General features: G+C 39.2%; 1 protein-coding gene across 4 annotated transcripts in view; it reads right to left on the bottom strand.

Annotated features, from left to right (window-relative positions):
• Nucleotides 1-18,379, bottom strand: part of FGF13 (fibroblast growth factor 13) — a 277,300-nt gene that overhangs the window by 172,374 nt on the left and 86,547 nt on the right. Inside the window, exon 1 of one of the 4 annotated variants that reach the window (XM_074882770.1) lies at nucleotides 17,275-17,389. The exons of the other annotated variants lie outside the window; for them this stretch is intronic. The gene's annotated coding sequence lies outside the window, so the exon portion shown is untranslated. Of the gene's footprint in view, nucleotides 1-17,274; nucleotides 17,390-18,379 lie in introns of those variants that run through there. 4 annotated transcript variants of the gene reach the window in all.

The raw sequence follows: 18,379 nt of genomic DNA, 5'->3' as shown, positions 1-18,379 counted from the left end.
GCATATCGTAACTGGTGGTTGTAACGCTTTGACACACACCCCTAACAGTTTCTCTATAAGGCTTTCCTACTCAGGCTAGAAGGCACATTAGGCCTGAGAAAACTGAAGTACGCAACCTCCCAGCCTGCACAAGATGTCATCTTCTCTAAAAGTAAATCTGCTTACACTTAATTGTTTCTAACCTTCCCTTTTTGCATGTATGCCAGCATATGCTCATACATGTACATGCACACACACACACTCTTCAAGATGCCTCATTTATTTCCCTTTCTCTCCTCCTAAGCCCCTTGACTCACTCACATAAGCACACTTTTACCCGCTCATTGCTTGTCAAATAAAAAAATTACAAAGCTAAATCACTCACTCATGGAGGCTCCTCAATGTATTGCTGCAATTCAATCCATCATAAATATTCAAGAGATGCATCAACTGCTCTGTATAACCATGTTATCTCACCAACTCTGTTGGTGTCCCATTCCCTCCACTCTTTTCTCCATTCTCCCTTCTTTTGTCAGTCGAAATCCCCCTGTTCTTTTCTCCCTGTTAGCAGGGACAGTTATTTACTGCACCCATGTACAACATGCCAAAACCCATTCTGGACTCTCTCACCAGTCCAGTAAAACAAATTCCCTTCTTTGCTTTGATAAATTGGAAAAATGTAACACACAAAATACAGTCAATCACAGCAAATGGAGTTAAAAACAGAACACCTAGCTTCTTATGTTGCAACTCATATCTGAATGAGTTTATCTTTAATCCTACGGAGAACTCTGCTGAACTGAACACAATTTAAACAGATCAAAAATTGAATTAATCATGTGAAAAGAACAGAAACACATGTATGACTGAAAATGATTCAGACAAATCCTCAGGTTAAGGTTTCAGTGGAACTTACTGTGGATGTAAGCTATTGAGCCTAACCCCAACCTCACACACAGGTAAAGTCTGCAGAACTCTCATCGACTCAGCAGAAACATGACACAAAGACAGGCAATCCTGGAGACTAAGCATCAGTTTTTGCAACTAGTAGGCAAGGACTTAGTCACATGCTTAATGAGTTACCATGCTCCAGCAGAACTGCAGTAACAGCGTAGAAGCTTTGCTGCTGGGACTATGACTTCTCTTAGCACAGGACTAAAGGTGTAAACTCAATCACATTAACTTGTATTTGTTATGGGCTAAGAGTTCGTATATTGGCAGCCAATGTGGATCAGTTGATATAAGATAACTCAAAAGCATGTGCAAGTCTATTCTCAAGATAAAATATGAGCAACACTGACATGGTGAGTTAGCTCTGGGTATTATCAGCATTCACTCGCTTGAGATATATTAACATCTCTTTCTTCTTTATGTATTATGAAAACTTCAATCCGTATTATGAATTATAAACCTAATTCTGTTCCCAGTAATGTTAATGGCAGACAAATGTGTCTCTATACTTAATATATTCTTTTTAATGTCATTAACTTGTTAGTGAATATCAAGTTCTGCTGTCACTACAAAATATTTCATGTTATTCTATAAAATGATCTAGTATCTCAGAAAAGAAAAAAATGTGCAGCAACAGAACAGTCACCTCTCTTCTTAAGGACCTAAGATGGAACATCACTCTGATGTCACTCCTTTTGCCACTTAATTTCAATTGCATCCATATTTTGTTCCAGTCCAAGGCATGCATATCGTGGTCCAGCTAACAAAAGGAAGAGTATTGCAGCAAATCTCTGAGGAGCAACATCACTTTCTGCAAAATGAACTCAAACAAACAAAAACAAACAAAAAAAACCTTAACCAAAGCAAAACCCTTGTTGTTCTCTAAAAACAAATTTGGGAGGGATCCATCTCTTCATCTTGATGAGTTTATCCCCTCCTAATTATTACAAACTTCATTTTTTAAAACATTCAGTTTCAGTCCTGAGCACACTCAAAATTTAAGGGGGGAAAAAAAAAAAAATCCAAACAACTCAGTATCATAGATCAAGGGAAATAATCCTGTCACAGTAAGAAAAACTACAAAGCATCCAGGGATTTGATGAGCATGAGAAATCAATCGTGCATCAAGTCAATTGATGCGGTTTATTTTAAGTCCTTCTCTTCTGATTTATTGCCATCATTGCCACAAATTTGCATAGATAATAGAACAAGACACCTTCTTAAAGTCTTAATCAGGAATTAAAAAGTAATATACTGCCACATCTCTTTCTGCTCATCAGAAAAGCTCACACATTAATGTTTAATGTCAGTTTTATTATAGGGATGGTACCAGATTGGAAAGAGGCACTTTAAACTGCTTCATGACATCACCACCAATTTGTTACTGTAATAGCTGCAAATCAAAAAACAGTCAACAAATCCTTCAAGCTAAAATAGGTTGTAAACACGACTGTTACAAGAACAAGGGTGAGCTGTATTTCTGAGAGCAGCGCAATATTCTTTTCAGTATGGCAAGTACTGCTACAAACGCAACATTCTTTGATGCATTTCCAAACTTCACCAATCTTTTATAAGAATTGAGATTTTTTTTCATACTTTCAGTGTACTGAAGATGAGTGGGTAGTTCGCTGCTCAGTAAAATGATTTCTTTGACAGGTACTTACATCATTCGCAAAAACACCATAAATATGCACAACTGTTTAAAAACAGTGGAGAAACAATGAAAGCCTTGCCTCAAAGAGCCAGAGAAAAATATGTTACAAGAGCAATAGTTGAGACACAAAGCATATGTGTAAGAGGAAGGATGGAGAGGGAAACTCTAAGAGATCAGCTTTGAACTGCCACCTCTGAGCAGTAGGTTCTGCACAAAAATGTGAGCAGCCTTGGAAGAAAAACCTCTGAAAGAGAAGCTCAAACTGCACACTGACTTCAGGAAGCGTGTTGGGAGGATGTGATCACAAAGAACCTGGCAAAGAGAAGAAGGAAAAATTAGTCTCCATTTTTCATGGAGAACAAAAATGGGCATCAAAGTAAAACACCAGGCAGGGTTGGCTACTAGCCATGTCTACAGGGCAGTGGGCTGAATCAGACTCTGGATCAAGCTGATACGGTTCTAAGAAATTCAGTACCATACACCTTAAAAACAGTAATTTCTCTTGAGGATAAGACCAAATCCATCCAATACACTGTATGAGATACTCGGGTCACAGACTGCCAGACCCTAATTTACACAGGGGCTACACAAAGATAACAGTGTCTTTGTGCTCCCCCTACCTAGATGATCAGCTTTCTCCTCCATGATTTCTTCCACCTTCCTCCTTTCTTGGTTGCTTCTATCACACCTCTGCTTGGGGCAGAGCAGCACCCAGACTTGGCCCTATAATAAAGCTGCTTGCTTATCTGCAGGGCCAAGGCAAGAAAAGTTAGATATGACTGTTTGCATATGAAGAAATGTAGAGCTGAGCTCCCAGGACCAAATGCTGAAGCCTCAGAAGTGTTTTCCCCCAGATTTCCCATACATTGTAGGTTGGTTTTTTTGGTTTTTTTTAGCTTTGTCAAAAGAGCTGTGGCTCTTTGACTAACAGACCCAGTTCTTAGATCTCACCAGGCTTTCAGAGGATAAAGCATGGTGAGAGCCATGACCATGAGAGACTCACAGTCTTGCAGTGGTGACCCAGGGTCAGCTGCTGGCAGGGTAACCCTGGGCTTAAAGCTGTAGGACTGTGGCATCAGGCTGCCCCACAGCTGAAGACCCAACCTTGTAATCATCCTTACCAAAACCTATTCAAGTCAGGAGGATTGCTTATATGGTTAACCAACATCAGTCATGACTTGTGAGACTGAATCTTTTGCTTGCTAAATAAGGAAGACAACATGCGGGCTCTGTCATCAAGCAGATTTACAGGTGTTGCTTCCTTTGACTCTGTTAAAATAATGAAGAATTAAAGTTTGCTAAGAAGCTTCTCCCTCCAAAAGAGCCTATATATAGATGAAAGATAAGATCTGCTACATATCTCCATGTTAAAAATAACTGCAATATTAAAAATTAAAATTCTCCTACAAAGAGCTGTCATTATTAACAGTTCTAATGCCAAGTTAAAAATTATACCCAATCAGCACAGAACAACATTTGGAAACTTTTAAAAATGAATGCGACAAAGATTAGCTGCTATAAAATATAGCATCACTTATATGAAACGGAAATTATCTGCCCAGACAAAAAAAAAAAAAAAAATCACTTGCCACTACTGACATATAGCTAACACACTGGAGCTAAAACAAGAGTGTGGCATGGATTTTTAATATCAAATCAGCTTCAAGTCAATTCCCAAGACAAATATCTTTTCACTAGAGAAATCTAGGATGCAGGTTTTGTTCAGTATGGTTACTGGCAGAGGATGTTAAAATATAAACCTCAAAACATTCCAAGAAATGCTAGATATATGCTGATTAAGGGATTAGCTTCCAACTAGAAAAAGGTCCTTGCTTCTTGCATTTTCTACAAAAATGTTTAAAAATCTGTTAATCAACAAACTGGACATAATATCATCTGAACTGTTTTGTTAAAAGAATTAACCATGTTGGTATGAGGATACCAGTTGAGTTTATGTGCTCTTTTTCCATAATGGACACCTGCTCATCTAACACTGCATATTTGTTGCAAGGCCTACATTTCCCTGAAACCTTTTAAAAAAGGAAATTGCAGGGCAGGAGAGTACATGCATGTTAAAAAAATAATCCCACATTTAAGATGTATCATAACCGCATTTACTGGGTTCCTCATAAGATGAAATAAATAGCTACACAAACATGCCAGCATGTCAACAGTACTGATTGATTTTGTCTCCCTCCTTCCCCTCCCTTTCTTCCATCCCTTGTCAGTGCAGGCCACTGCAGAGGAGATGGGTGACACCAGAAGGCAATTGCCACACATGTGCCAGTGGTCCCTTCACTCCATCAGCTTTAAAAGCAGCTGAACTAGCAGGCCAGATGCTTGGTTCTAGTTCTTTACTGCATACTACTCCTAATGTCTCACTACAGGGAATTTCTTTCACAATTTTAATTGAAAACTCCCTCTTGAAACTGATTTGACAGAGTGGAATCTAAATTGCACTCTGCTTCAAATAAAATACCTTCGGAACAATGTACTTTGGGTGTAGAAGGAGAAGAAGAAGAACTAATAAATGAAACTGAAGATAAAAACTGCAAATTTTTCAGTGGAAAATTATACCACTTAGTAAAGATAATTGCGTACATTCACCATAAAATGAGAACTTGAGGAGAATACCGTAAATCACAAAATATTTGGATTTGAAGTATGAAAAATGTATTGCAACTGAGGATCTATCAGCAGAAAAAATGGTGTTCTCCATTTCCTTCATTGTAAATTAACCTATTTTACCTGTAAAGCTATGCAATTCATGTTATTACAAAACTGACTACTTCTTCAGGTTGTTTCTACTGTAGCAGTACTCATTCTTTTTGCAGCATCGCAGAACAAATGTCAAACCCAATGATAAAAAGATGTCCAGGCCCTTAATTAGTGTAAATGGCATAAGTCCACAAAATGAAGGGAAACTAAATAGCTGACATCATCTTCTGATATAGACCAGGGTAGGTGGAGGAGGGTGGGGCTAAAGGCAAACATCACCTTCCATTTACCTTGTTACCCTAGAGCAAACAAAACTGCTTCATGAAAGAGAGTTATATTTATGTGCTGCCTTAATAGTTTTGTTGAAGAGCTCAAAGGCAAAGGTAGTTGAGTAGGTTGAGGGTTTGGTTTTGTTTTGGTTTGTTTTTTTTTTTTTTTAATCTTTTATATGTGCAGCTAACACACAGGAGGTATTGATCTGTTTGTGTTGTCCCTGCTCCCACAAAATATAAGACTTTTTCTTGTCAATGAAAAACAGAATTTAGCTTTTGGAATATCTGCTGCATCTTTTCCTTCCTCAATAATAATATGATCTTGAGATGCTTTGGGGTTTACTTTATTATGCCAGGGATATCTAAATTGTATCTCTTCAGTTACATGCTAGATAAAAATTGCCCAGTAGTCTTTGCCTGTCTTCATGGTGCTTATTCGTTAAGATGTTTTTATCTTCAGGATAGTATAGTTGGTAAAAAATTATTTGCCCTGTGAGACTATGTTATTACTTCATTATTGAATTCTGGCTATTGAGTGAAGACTCAACTTTCATGCAAGTTCTCCAACAGTGTAATAAAAAAAACATAGGAAAGTATTTCCAAGAGAATAAACAGCTCATATTTAGAATAAATATAAGGATAATATTTATTTCTATTTATATTTGCGGCATCAGCTACAGGCCTTCACCCTCATTCAATTACACAAGCCAAACTCTGTACTACCAGTATTCTCAGAGTAGTTTTAAGAAAGAGGACATTTCCAGGAACCGAGCTCAGTTGTACTTCCCACTACCACTAGCACAAGAGCTCTCTAGTTTTCCAGGTCCTAGGTTTGTTTGCCTAACAGGCTCTGCCTTTTCTAAATTGATTTTGAGGAAAAAACCCCAACAAACCCACACCTCATTTTGACAGAAAATCAGATCAAGCACATGCCAAAGTAACTGGCTGCCTCTGCTTGCAAACATTTGATTCCTGGCAATCCAAGGCTTTCCATGAGGAATACTTTTGTGCAAACCTCTTGTTTCAGTGCTTATCAAGTACTGCTGGATAACACCACCAGGCCACCATCGTCCTCTTAAATTGCCAAGGCATTTAAGACACTAAAGCAGTTCAGATAAATATTATTTCACTTCCAGCTATGGGAGCGTTGGGTGTTATTTTGTTTTGTTTTTAAACCAACAGTATTAGAAAGAATAAACCAGCACCACCTACTATACAGTTAACAGGACCATTAGTGATTTAAGGAAGTATTAAGTATTGCTCACACTAGAGCTTGTGCAAAAGAATACAGTAAGTCTGAAGCTCCCTCATATTTCCCTGACCTGGTTTAAATCTGCTCAACTGGAAGGCTTTGACAAAAGAGTGGTGGAAGGAAGAAGGGCAGAGCTTCCAGACAAAGGCATTTTTCAAGGAGTTAATGAATTTTGCAAGTATAATTATCTTTAATCTGGGTGCCAAGGTCTCTCTTCCATTCCACAAAATCCTGGTGCTGTGACATTACAAAAGGAACACACGAGCCCTTGACTCTCATTACAGCATCATTAGATAAATCACAAATATCAGTCTCAAATTAAATCTACTTAAATGGGGTTTACCTCAGTGAAAGAGTACTAAGGAATAGGGTACCCATGGACTCTCCAAGCCCATGGCAGCTCAGGACCTCCAAATCTGGCCTTCAGCAATCACAGGGAGGTGAACAAATTTCAGTGCAATGAAAACCTTCATCACACAGAAAGCTCTTGCCAAGCTGAACTCAACGGGAGGCTGCAGGGAGACCCACCAGCCACCAGCTGCCATAGGAAGCAAAGCCAAGGGCGCACCAGAGCTGATCCACATCCACATGCCACCACTACTGTCTTTGGGTAATATCAGGAGAGAAGAATGGGTAAGGGAGGAAATCACTCTGAAATAATCTCTCAGTACAGGACTTGCTGCTTCTTTAGCACTTACTCCCTGCCCAGAAGCAGCAAACGCTGCTCGACTGACTCAGCTGTAGATCAGACCCCAGTGTGAGGAAAGGATTACACTCCTGGGTACCACAAAAAGCTTGCAAAAAGCTAAACCAGAAAACAAAATGCTAAATACAACCACTTTGTTAATCTCTGGTTATGACAGAAAAATAAAACAAGTGAAATCGAAAAGGAAACACACACTTACAGCTTCAGCGGTACAGCCTGCCCTCACTGTGCAGCAAGGCAGCTCTGCCTGCCAGGTTACTGGACTGGATTTAGCAGATGCTTCAAGTTCCCAATTTTTGGGCAACCCATGCAATTTGGCTGCCTTTAGGAGGCCAGAGACTGCCTGGTCTGCTCATAGCCCTCAAGTCCTGCTGTGTTTGGATCCCAGAAAGGAGCTGTTGCCCTTCAGTGCGCCATGGCTCCCAGGCTCCTGGTCTTTTTGGGCACCAATCCAGATGAGCCTGCATGCAGACAGACACTCCATGGCTGGCTAAAATCTGCTATAGGGTATTGCAGTCTGGCCAGAAGCATTTATTAAAGAAAACTGCTGCAACAGCAAATACACATGTATTTAGATTCTGTTCCAATTTTCTCCTTTTGTTTGCTGGGCACGTTGGCTTGTTAATGCTATACTACCCACAGGGGGATATCCAACAACTCAACAGCACAACTGCAAAGAATATTTCATTCCAGCTTAGAGATTTCCAAGAAGTTAAAAAAATTTCTATTGATTTCCTTATTGTAAAAACTTGTGATTGCAGCCAAAAGGCAAATTTAACGTAAGAACAAACATACTGGCTAAATGAAAAACTCACCAACCCCACAATTTAGTCTCTTGATATGGCCGGTGGTGGCTACTCAAAGAACAGCCTAAGGACAAGGCAAATATACAGTGACACTTCTGAGCCACCCTCCCAGCATCCAACCGATCTGAGTCTCATCCCTTCTTAAAAATAGTTCTGAAGACAAGTTTCTTCCTTCCCACAGTTTCAAGCCTATGTAGCATAAAATAACTGGATTTGTCTTAAAGTAAAAGCAGATCTGCTTAACAAACATCCTGCTTTTTAGATTACTGTCTTGGTGCTTATTTCCAACCAAGTGTTACTATAACATAGAGTTTAGGACAAGACTTCAAATGAAATAAAGTCTGCTCTGTCAGCCTACCGTTCAGTGAGGTTCACATGCTTTTATTTCCTCCCTACAGCGTGTACACTGCTTTGCAAGATTCTGTACAAAAATACCTTAGAATTACTGACCAGGTATTACCAGTGGTCAGAACACAGCAAGCAGCCTCCTCAGGTATGGTAGGCTAACAGCAAGAGCCTGCCATTCAGCTGGAGTAGCTAGAACATCTTGAAAGAGATATTTAGATGTGCAGAGAAATTAATTTGTGCAATTTGCAAAAAGAAGCCATCGACAAATAGCAGCAATTTCCAAAATCACTGGCAGCAGATGCCATGTTTATAAAATTTCCCCACAAATGAGCATCTGTAATACAAAAAAAAAAAAAAAAAAAGAAAAACAACAGAAAGGCTTCTGGGGAAGGAAACTCTTAAAATACATCTTTATAATCCAAGTTTTTTGTGATGATATCTTGGATTAAAGGTTAGACTTAAATCTAGACATCTGGAGCTGGATTTATCCTATTGGTAGACAAACTGAAAACAACTGTTCCCCATCCCAAAATCAGAAGTGGGCAGGCTCTTTCCATTGTTTTGCATAACAATACTGTGGAAATGAGCTTAGAGTGACATCTTCACTCAAGCTTTTGTTACAGAAGAATGCTAATCATTCCCATCCTGCATCCCAATCACTCACTACTTCTTAACTTCATTAACAACTCAAGATTCGGCATAGACACAGAAGTCCTACAGAATGAAAAGACAGGCAGCAGAAATGAATACATCAAAACCATTATGAAGCCTCGTCTCACTGCCAAATAAAAGCTGTGTAGAGATGAGCCATCATAACACCAGAAGAGGCCACGTGGCAATGGCACTGGATTGTGACTCATAACCCTATACTCAATTCCAGGTGCCAGCAAGACTCCTTGGGATGACCTTAGGCAAGTCATCCCATCCAGCTCTCTTGAAGCAGCACAAAAAGGAGAAGAGGATAATATGCCTGAAGCCTCCCTAGGATAGCAAAAGGATTGATTCGTGTATAGAAGATACTAAGACGCAGTGAAAGCCACCACAAAGTACTCGAATAGACACCTCTCTGTGGTGAGAGGGGGAAAACTACATCATAAACCTATAATTGGCAAATCTAACAAAGTTAAGACTGATTTGCCCTGCTTGATTTAAAGCTCCTGAGCACACTCTTCTGATTCATAGTTAAGGCTATGCTGGCACTGTCCCATCATTTAAGGCAATCCCAATTGTCCCATATGGATGATTTTGGGTATCTCATCTTTACACAGCTGAGCCAGTCTATTTTTAAACCTAGCTATCTACAGGCAGGATATTGGTATAAAACTGATTAAACATAATTTCATATACAGAAAGACAAAGGATGGATCTGGCAAAGAAACAAGTCGGTACAATGAATGCACACATGTAACAGTAGAATGGAGAACATGCAGCAGGGCATCCATTTAAGAGCAGATTTTACATTTGACCCTCACAATATGCAACAACAGTAGTGTATATATACAAGCATGGTTTCAGAGAAAGCATATTTATCCATCAAGTTCAACTGAGCTTCTATAAATAATGTAGAAGCAAAACACTAATTGGCCTGTCGCAGAAAAATTTTGCATTTCACAACTCTCTGCTTTTCCTCTATATTATCTAGGGGTTTATTCCAACTAATCCAAGAATGCAGAAATCTGCCCAAGGAGTCAGTGCAACGCTCCCAGAAAAAGTACCAGCTTTTTCTTTTTTGACTTGGTTTCCTGAGAAAAAGAGATTAGACACTTTCACTGTCCAGCTCTCTATCCCTCTATTACTTTACTTCTCCTATGAAGTTTTTTGCAAATTTCAACCACGTCTTAAAATGAGAACATGCTTCAGAAATATTAAATTTGTAAAAGTACAATCCAAACCAAAACCCAGGTAAAGAAAAGGATCCAAAATAGTGTCTAAATGATGGAAAGGCAATTATAAACCATTCCTTACCCATTTCAAGAGTAGACATCCAGCAGTCGCCACTATACTGCCTCGCTAACCTGCATGCAGGAGACTCCGAGCTCTCTCTGCCAGACGAAGAAGGGAGATGCAAGTGTGAAGGAGAGCGCGAGTGAGCTGAGCACAAGAGTCTAAGAACAGAGGCTCCAAACCTGTCAAACAGCCCCTTTGCTACTTCTGTCCCCTACAGAATAACTGTCCTTTCAAGTACAGAGGAATCATCATCAAAACTTCAGGTTCTGACCATATTTCCTCTTGCTTAAAGGTTTTTGTTTTTTCCCCCCGTAAATAGAATACATGCTTGAAATTAATCTCATTCCTTGAATTTCATTTTTTTGTAATTATAGTTAACTCAAACATATTTTCAAAGGCTGGAAGAACTATTTATGCTGTTAGAAAAGGGTCTTATCCATCAAGAGAAGAGACTTAAAAATTTTTTCTTGGAGGCCAGACACACAATCGAATTACTACGCATCAGTGACTTACCACCTGCCACCTGGAGCAGTACCTGCCTAGGCATGTGCTCTGCCCTCACCACAAATGCGAGGCAAAACAAACCTGCTGCAATGGACACGTTAATATGCTTGGTTAAATCTTCATGAATGCTTCAGAGAGGGTATTTAAGCTTGTGTCCACCACAGGCTGAGAACAGGCATCCAGCCAGTTACCGTGACTCAGGGGACACACAGTTACCCTGCAGTATCTACCCGAGGTCACACTGGGCAAACAAGGCACATCTGTTTTTTGCGCTATTACTCTTGTCTTCACTCTTTACACAAAGGAATCTGCCAACACTTGCTGAGCATGTTAAGTGGACAAACATGCAAAATTCCTGAAAGTTGTACCCAAGCAGTTTACTCAGTTAAGCTTGTTCCCATGACTCAGGTGAAAGTTTTTTTTCTTCAGGAGTTGATCATCAGCCTAGCAACTACTTACATTTTAAAATCCATCCACTTTTTGGAAGTGTAATACCCCAAACAGAAGACTCGACACTATTACCTGCCTGGATAGCATATGTGGAAGAGGATGGGCAGCACAGATGGGTTGCATTTAACTGCCTGCTGCAAGAACCAGATGCCTGTGTAGAAAGTAGTCTGCTAATTTCAGCAGCTGACTCCTTGGCTAGTTCCACTGATAATAGCTGAGATGACAGTTCTGAAGTTGCCTCTGGGTCTATCACATGGTTATCCAGCTGATGAGCTATCCGGGCTGTCCTAACCTTTGAGATATAACTTTTATTCAATTTGCCTGTCTTCCAGGGGAAATGATACATTCTCCTTCACTTACTGCACAAGTTATTGCACAAGTCCTTCAATAAAAATCTCCCAATGGATTCTTTATGGATAGATAAAATGAAATGTTTCTGCTTGCTCAGTCTGGTTTCTTCTTGGATCACACTGGATATTTTTAGGTAACATTTTTGGAAGAGGTTCTCTCTGACTGGACCAATAATATCTTCTAGATATCAAGACAAATGTTATATTTAACGGAACAAAAGGCAAGCGACATAAATCAGTAAGAAATTCACCCAAAATCTCTAATACGGGTCTCTGAAAAAGCTGGCATTTATGAGAGATCAGTGGAAAGGCTTTAGACACCTGAATGAAGTTATTTTGGTGATTCCTTTTAGCAGCTTGAGCAGACCGGTTCACAAACTTCAGTTGAGAATTCATATCAAAGCACTGCTGCTTTTTAAACCTGCTTTCCAGAGGGAGGAAGAATCATAGAGAAAAGTCCTGGAGGGAGTCCAGGGTAAAGTTTATGTTTACAGACATGATCCTGCCTCAGGGTTTTGTTACTTAAGAGTCCCTGCAAAGTGTGAGTTTTGGACAGCATTCATAAATCTTCAAATCTGAAGAAAAATTATAAATTATGAACCATACCCAACCATTCTGGTAATTTATTTTTTGCATAATATAGGTCATAAACAAATGAACAAATGATTCTCAACAGGGTTTTTCTGGTGGACCAGAGTGGGGGGAACGTGCTCTTGTCATGAGCATGACCCTGACAACCTCCTGGTTTGTGCCGTGTGAGGCAGATCCAGCTCATGGGCCTGATCTCCTTTTCCCATCACTCCATTGAGAGACTTACTGGATCTTCCATAGTATCTTCTTCAGAAAGAGAAATCTTATCTTAAAGAACAGCTAATGAAGAATTTACTGACTTTCCTAATTAACATCTTCCCAAATCAATAATGATAAAGATGTTCATTTTATTTTCTGCATAAATTGTTCTAGATACTGACATGAATGTCACCCTCTCCCAACCCTGCCTGTTCAGTGATGCTCCATTTCCCTTGTGACATACTGAGAATCCATTTGCTCTCCCACAACTTCTCTGGAATAAGATAAGTGATGAGATGTGGCCTGTCCTCTCTTATCTCAGATTCAAGGAAGGCACGAATGGGGCATCTGTAACACACATGGACCTACCCCCGCATCTGACACAGTGACTTATGACTCAGCAGACAGGAGTATCTCTGAATAGACAGATGGTATCTAATACAGTACATTATTAACAGAGATTTAATGACCAGAATAAGTAATTATATGCCAGAAGCTTGTTTTAGTCAGTCTAAATAGTAGCAAACCAAGCAAATCATTTTGCTACTAATGTAAAGGGGCAATGTTATTTACAACAATTTGTTAAGACTTTACCCTAGGCAAAGAAGAATTAAACTTCACAGAAAAAAACCCACAAAGGGCAGCAGGCAGGTTGGATGGAGGAGGAGCAGAAAGCAGACAGAGAAAGAGAGACCACATGTCCTTGAAGAAGGACAGCATGTATTGGGGAAGAGAGGCCAAGTGCCAAGACTGGCTGATGTCTTCTAAAGGTACATCCAAACTTCTAGTCTTTAGAGCTTGCTTTCAGGATGTTCAGAGTCAGTTTCTCCTCTGAATCGCCAGATAAATCAACATCTTGATCATATATTTTACATCTTTGAAGTGCTAGACAAACATGAACTAATTCCAACTATACCCAAGAACCTAGGTAAACGTGATTACTCCCAAATAAAAATGTAGAACTACAACACAGAAGGGTTAGCAACTTCATCAGGGCATGCTGCCAAGCCAAGTTTACTGCTGGAAGGTCCTGGCTCTGCATTCAATGTTTAGTTTGATCAATCATCAATTTTCAGACTGTTGTGTGCATGAGTTCCATTTTCAGAAGATAAAACAACCTATCTACTCTGAATAATACAAGCAACAACAACAAAAGCATGATCAGCACCCCTCAAAATACAGTATTTTATGGTTCTCCACAGCTCTCTATGGCCCAACTTCTGCTCAGCTTGAAAACAACTAAACTGGAACAGTGACGCTGTGATTACCTCTGTCCAGCCTATCCAGCACAACAAACTACAAGGAACATTGCTGATTAAAAAAGATTGACATAACTGATTAGGGACAAATAAAAATTAGATGTCTGAATGCATTATGGTAACTCTTTTGCATTAGTCTCAGTATTTCAGTACTTCTATTTGTATTTTCAATACAGACAAAATTTAAGCATTTTAAAGATGAAGTACTTCCACAATAAAATGAGAGAAAAACCATGATCAGTTAAAAATATATTAAAAAAAAAATAGAGTCATTACTTTTAAAGAACAAGTGATTTCACCTTTTGTGATTTTATCAAATGATACACATAAATGTCATTTTCGTTCATCGCATTAACATTATCTAACTTTTCTATTTGAGTGGTAAATTAGGTATGCTCTTTTCAACATAAATATGCAAAGGATCAAGTATTTCAGAGATTTGATGCCACCTATGAAAAATCATAATATTCTCAGCTTCATCTTATACGGTGTTTCCTTTTACCATATACTTCTACTCCTCCTGTCTGCCAACTGCAGTATTTAGTCTATCGGAGTATCAGTCATATAAACAAGGATGTACTGTCCATTCCACATTTAATGCCCATATGGGCACCCCTGGCACTCTCCAAACTGCCAGTAACTTTAGTGTCTTTCTAATGCAAGTGGAAACAGGATATAACAAAGAAACAGGTGAAAGACAAGGAAAAAATGTATATCATCTGTTGTCAAGAAAAGATATTGTTTTCACTCCCGCACTTCTATTTTTTGCATTGATGAAGCACGAAATGCTCTCTGAAAGGTTACTTATGAAGTATGCAAAGACTCTGTGTCACATCAGATGGCTCAAGCTGTTGGATGATTTACTGTGATTGTGCTAATTATCTCTTACTAATTATTGCAGTCTCATGTTCAAAGTCCTAAGCAATATGCAGAGTTTGCATTCAGCCCAACTGCAAGAGATCAATTAAAAAAAAAAAAACAACAAACAAAAAACCCCCGTAAAAACACACAATCAAGTTTGCCCCTATTTCAATGTCTCCACCTGTCCTTCACTTGACACAATTCTGCATCCCAGAAAAGCTCAGGGGAATAAGATCTTCTCCATTGCATAGCGGGGTCAGTGAATCAGTATTTCAAGGGCATGACTTGGAGAATGCTTTACCCATCAGCTTCACTCCACAGGTCAAGGCCGGCTCAGTGGAGCCCCATGGCTGGGCAGGGTGGTGGCAGAACAGGAAACCAACATCCTACAGCATTGCTGGGGAGGACACTGGTGGCCCCCAGCTGGGCTGAAATGGGGTCCTGGGCCAAGCGTATGGGGAGATCAGGATGGAGGCTGAGGCAGGTGTCCTTTTAAACCAACTGTGCAAGGCACAGAAGGAGAGGAGAAGAAAGGCATCCAAAGACAGTGACTTTCAAAATCACACTCATCACCACAGCTCTGCAGTGCTGCGAGGTGCTTTTTGAGAAATATTTCTTGGGATTTTTTCTTCCCTTGCTCAGGGTTAGCAAGGGAGCCTGTGCCATCATCTTGAGGACAGATTGGGAATGCAAACCTACCATATTCTTCTCTTCCCTTTCAAAAATCAGATGATCAGCTGTGGCTTTAGTCCTGCCAAATTTTGCCAAATATAGCACAAAATTACACAGAACCATAGTAACTGCACTCCCACTATTGTTCTGATTTAAAGAGGAGTTTGATTACATTAGGTAAATATTTGTCCTTATGTAATAGCTCACTCCAACCTTCTAAAAATTTGCTGTCTCCTAGAATTTAACTAAAGTGTGTGCTTTTATATGTTACTGCTCTGCCCCAAAATCAAGTATACTCTATTACACTGTGAGTATTAAACTGTGAGTAATGTTATTGCAAGCAATAATAGTTTCCCAGACAATTATATAGTTGCAATTGCAGTTCTCCTATTAAATCTAGAAGCTTTAAGCAAGTTCAGAGGCAATAAGAATTGCAACCCCATCTCTGATGATCTAAATCGCAGTTATTTATTCACAGATTGTTAAATTCTTATGGCCTTGAGACTTCCAGGAAGAAAGCAACAAAGAATTGACTCCACATCTAAATACTGGCTCATGCTTCATGTTGATATAATTATGAAGTTTCAGTCATTGCAAAGCTGTTCACACTGCTTTATCAACTACATGCATTGCAAAATATATGCTAACCGCAGTTTTTCCATTATAAAACTAGCTGGTGAAGTCACTGTTCTATTTCCAGCTCAGCTCTGGCACTGTGCGGATGCTCACTGCTTAGTAAATAGAAAAAAAAAAAAATTTAGGGAAAAAAGAACATGCTGAATAAAAAAAGATAGAGGCTTTCAATACCCTTTCTTCCAAGTCATTTTAAATAAGGTAATGAAATAAGTGAATAACGAAGAGCAAATAGAGGCTTGTGTGATGACTCAACACACCAGGAGTCATGAGAAAAATGCTGAATTCTTGACTACATGTTCCATTATAATACAGAGGAGCATACACACAGAAAAGCATTCACCTTTTAAACTAGGTGTTATCAACAGCCTAGGCAGCATTTATCAACATTCTTATCACTTAGGTAATTACATTCCTCCTAGCACTCATATGCAAAGGGAGGGATTTAAGATCTTAACTTTAGGCTTGGAAAAGAAAGAACAAAGTAAGCAAGCTCATTTTGCCCTGGGTCTTTCCTTGACAGCTCCAGCTAGAGTCTTAACTTCTTAGGTCAACCTCTATGATGACGAAAGTTTTAGCACCATGCAAATATAGCAGCTCATTTTCCTATGAATATTTGCTCAGATAAATGATTTAATTTGCTTTTGGCTGCATTCGTATTTATGTTCTGTGAATCTTGGAGGTAAGGTGACTGTCACATTTGCTCAAACAAAGGATTTAAAACAAGCTTGTTGACAGTTTTCTTCTGAAACACTGAATATCTTCATCAGAACATGGTTATTAAAAGAGTCCAGCTCAAACAATCAGAAAACTTGCCAGCTACTTACTGTATCATAAACAAACAGCATGGTTCAAACAACTCACTCTCCTACAGAAGAGTGCTCCACAGAAATAAACACATACAACTTTCTAAATCCTGTTTCAAAATGGAGCAGTTTCAGCACAAAACCCTGCCTGCTCAGGAGCCAAGCTGTCTGTCCAGGTCTCAATCTGCACTCTCAGCGCGACATGACTTTCAATGCATGCGTGGCATTTCCCACTTTTCAAGAGCTGAATGTAAAAGCACAGCAACGCAATCTCATGCAAGAATACAGCCCCCATACAATGTTTCTATGTTACCTACCCTACAGCAGATACAGCTTCCAAGTAAAAGTGGTGCTTCGCTCAGCAACTCCGTCACCCAAACATTGCTCTAGCAAAGCGCTCTCTGCCCTCGGCCAGAATTTGGTCCAAGGATGAAAATATTGGAAGTCACATGGGAGATACATGCACAGACTTCATGGAGAGACTGTAAAAAAAAGTATTTTAAGAGGTACATCTGGAAGGTAAGAATAGAGTATTGCAGTGCCAAAAATACTTTTCAAAATAGAGCACACTTGTTCTATCCCTTTCTGCTGCCAAGAGGAATCCGCGGCACAGGACCGGAGGCAGCAGGGACAGGTGTTTCCTCTAAAAGTAGAATTCATTCTTTTGGCCACCTATACAACACGGTTGGCCAATGTGTTCAAATCCAAGTGTGGGTTCCTTCCAACAGCAACATTCAGTCACTGGCAAGCTTTGCTGGAAGCTCTGCAGTTGCCTTTCATATGATCAGATGAAAAGCTGCTTTCTGAGCTCCTGTTTGCAGTTCTTTTTTTCTTCTAAAACGTGTATGCTTTAAAATTATCTGGAAGAGTTACAAATTACTCTAACAAACTCTTTCAGCATGTAAGAATATGGGACTGTAAGGAGATTATAAATATATTTTCTTACAGATGAGTAGTTCAAGCCCAACATTTAAGTGTTGGTATAAAAATACGCGAAACCAAATTGTATGACAGAGCTTGCTTTGTCAAAACACAAATGTCTCATAAAATATGCTGTCTAGCATTATAAGTAGTAGGTGATATTTTTCAGACAAACATTTTCAGTGAGAAATACCTATTAAAATTAACAAAAAACCCCTGAAAATTTATATTTGAGATTTTAATTGACTGCTGATTTGAAATGGCAACAATTCTGAGGTTTATCTAGATTTCTAGATTTATCATTTCAGCTATGCAAAACTTTTTATTTAAGCCCTCATAACTTCTTAAAATTACTGTTTCTTAGTTGGAAACTGCCCAAAACACACTCATATCTACCCAGTTCCCCTATCTGCCTTCTCTCCCTCCAATCCTTCTCAGCAGTACACAAACCAAAATATCAATGATTTGTTTGACTCTAATCTAAAGGTCCTACATCTATTA

This window comes from Strix uralensis, chromosome 13 (genome assembly GCF_047716275.1).
Source record: "Strix uralensis isolate ZFMK-TIS-50842 chromosome 13, bStrUra1, whole genome shotgun sequence".
In the NCBI taxonomy this organism is placed as follows: domain Eukaryota; kingdom Metazoa; phylum Chordata; class Aves; order Strigiformes; family Strigidae; genus Strix; species Strix uralensis.
The sequence above is the reverse complement of the archived record's forward strand: the minus strand, read 5'-3'. Positions and strand labels throughout refer to the sequence as shown.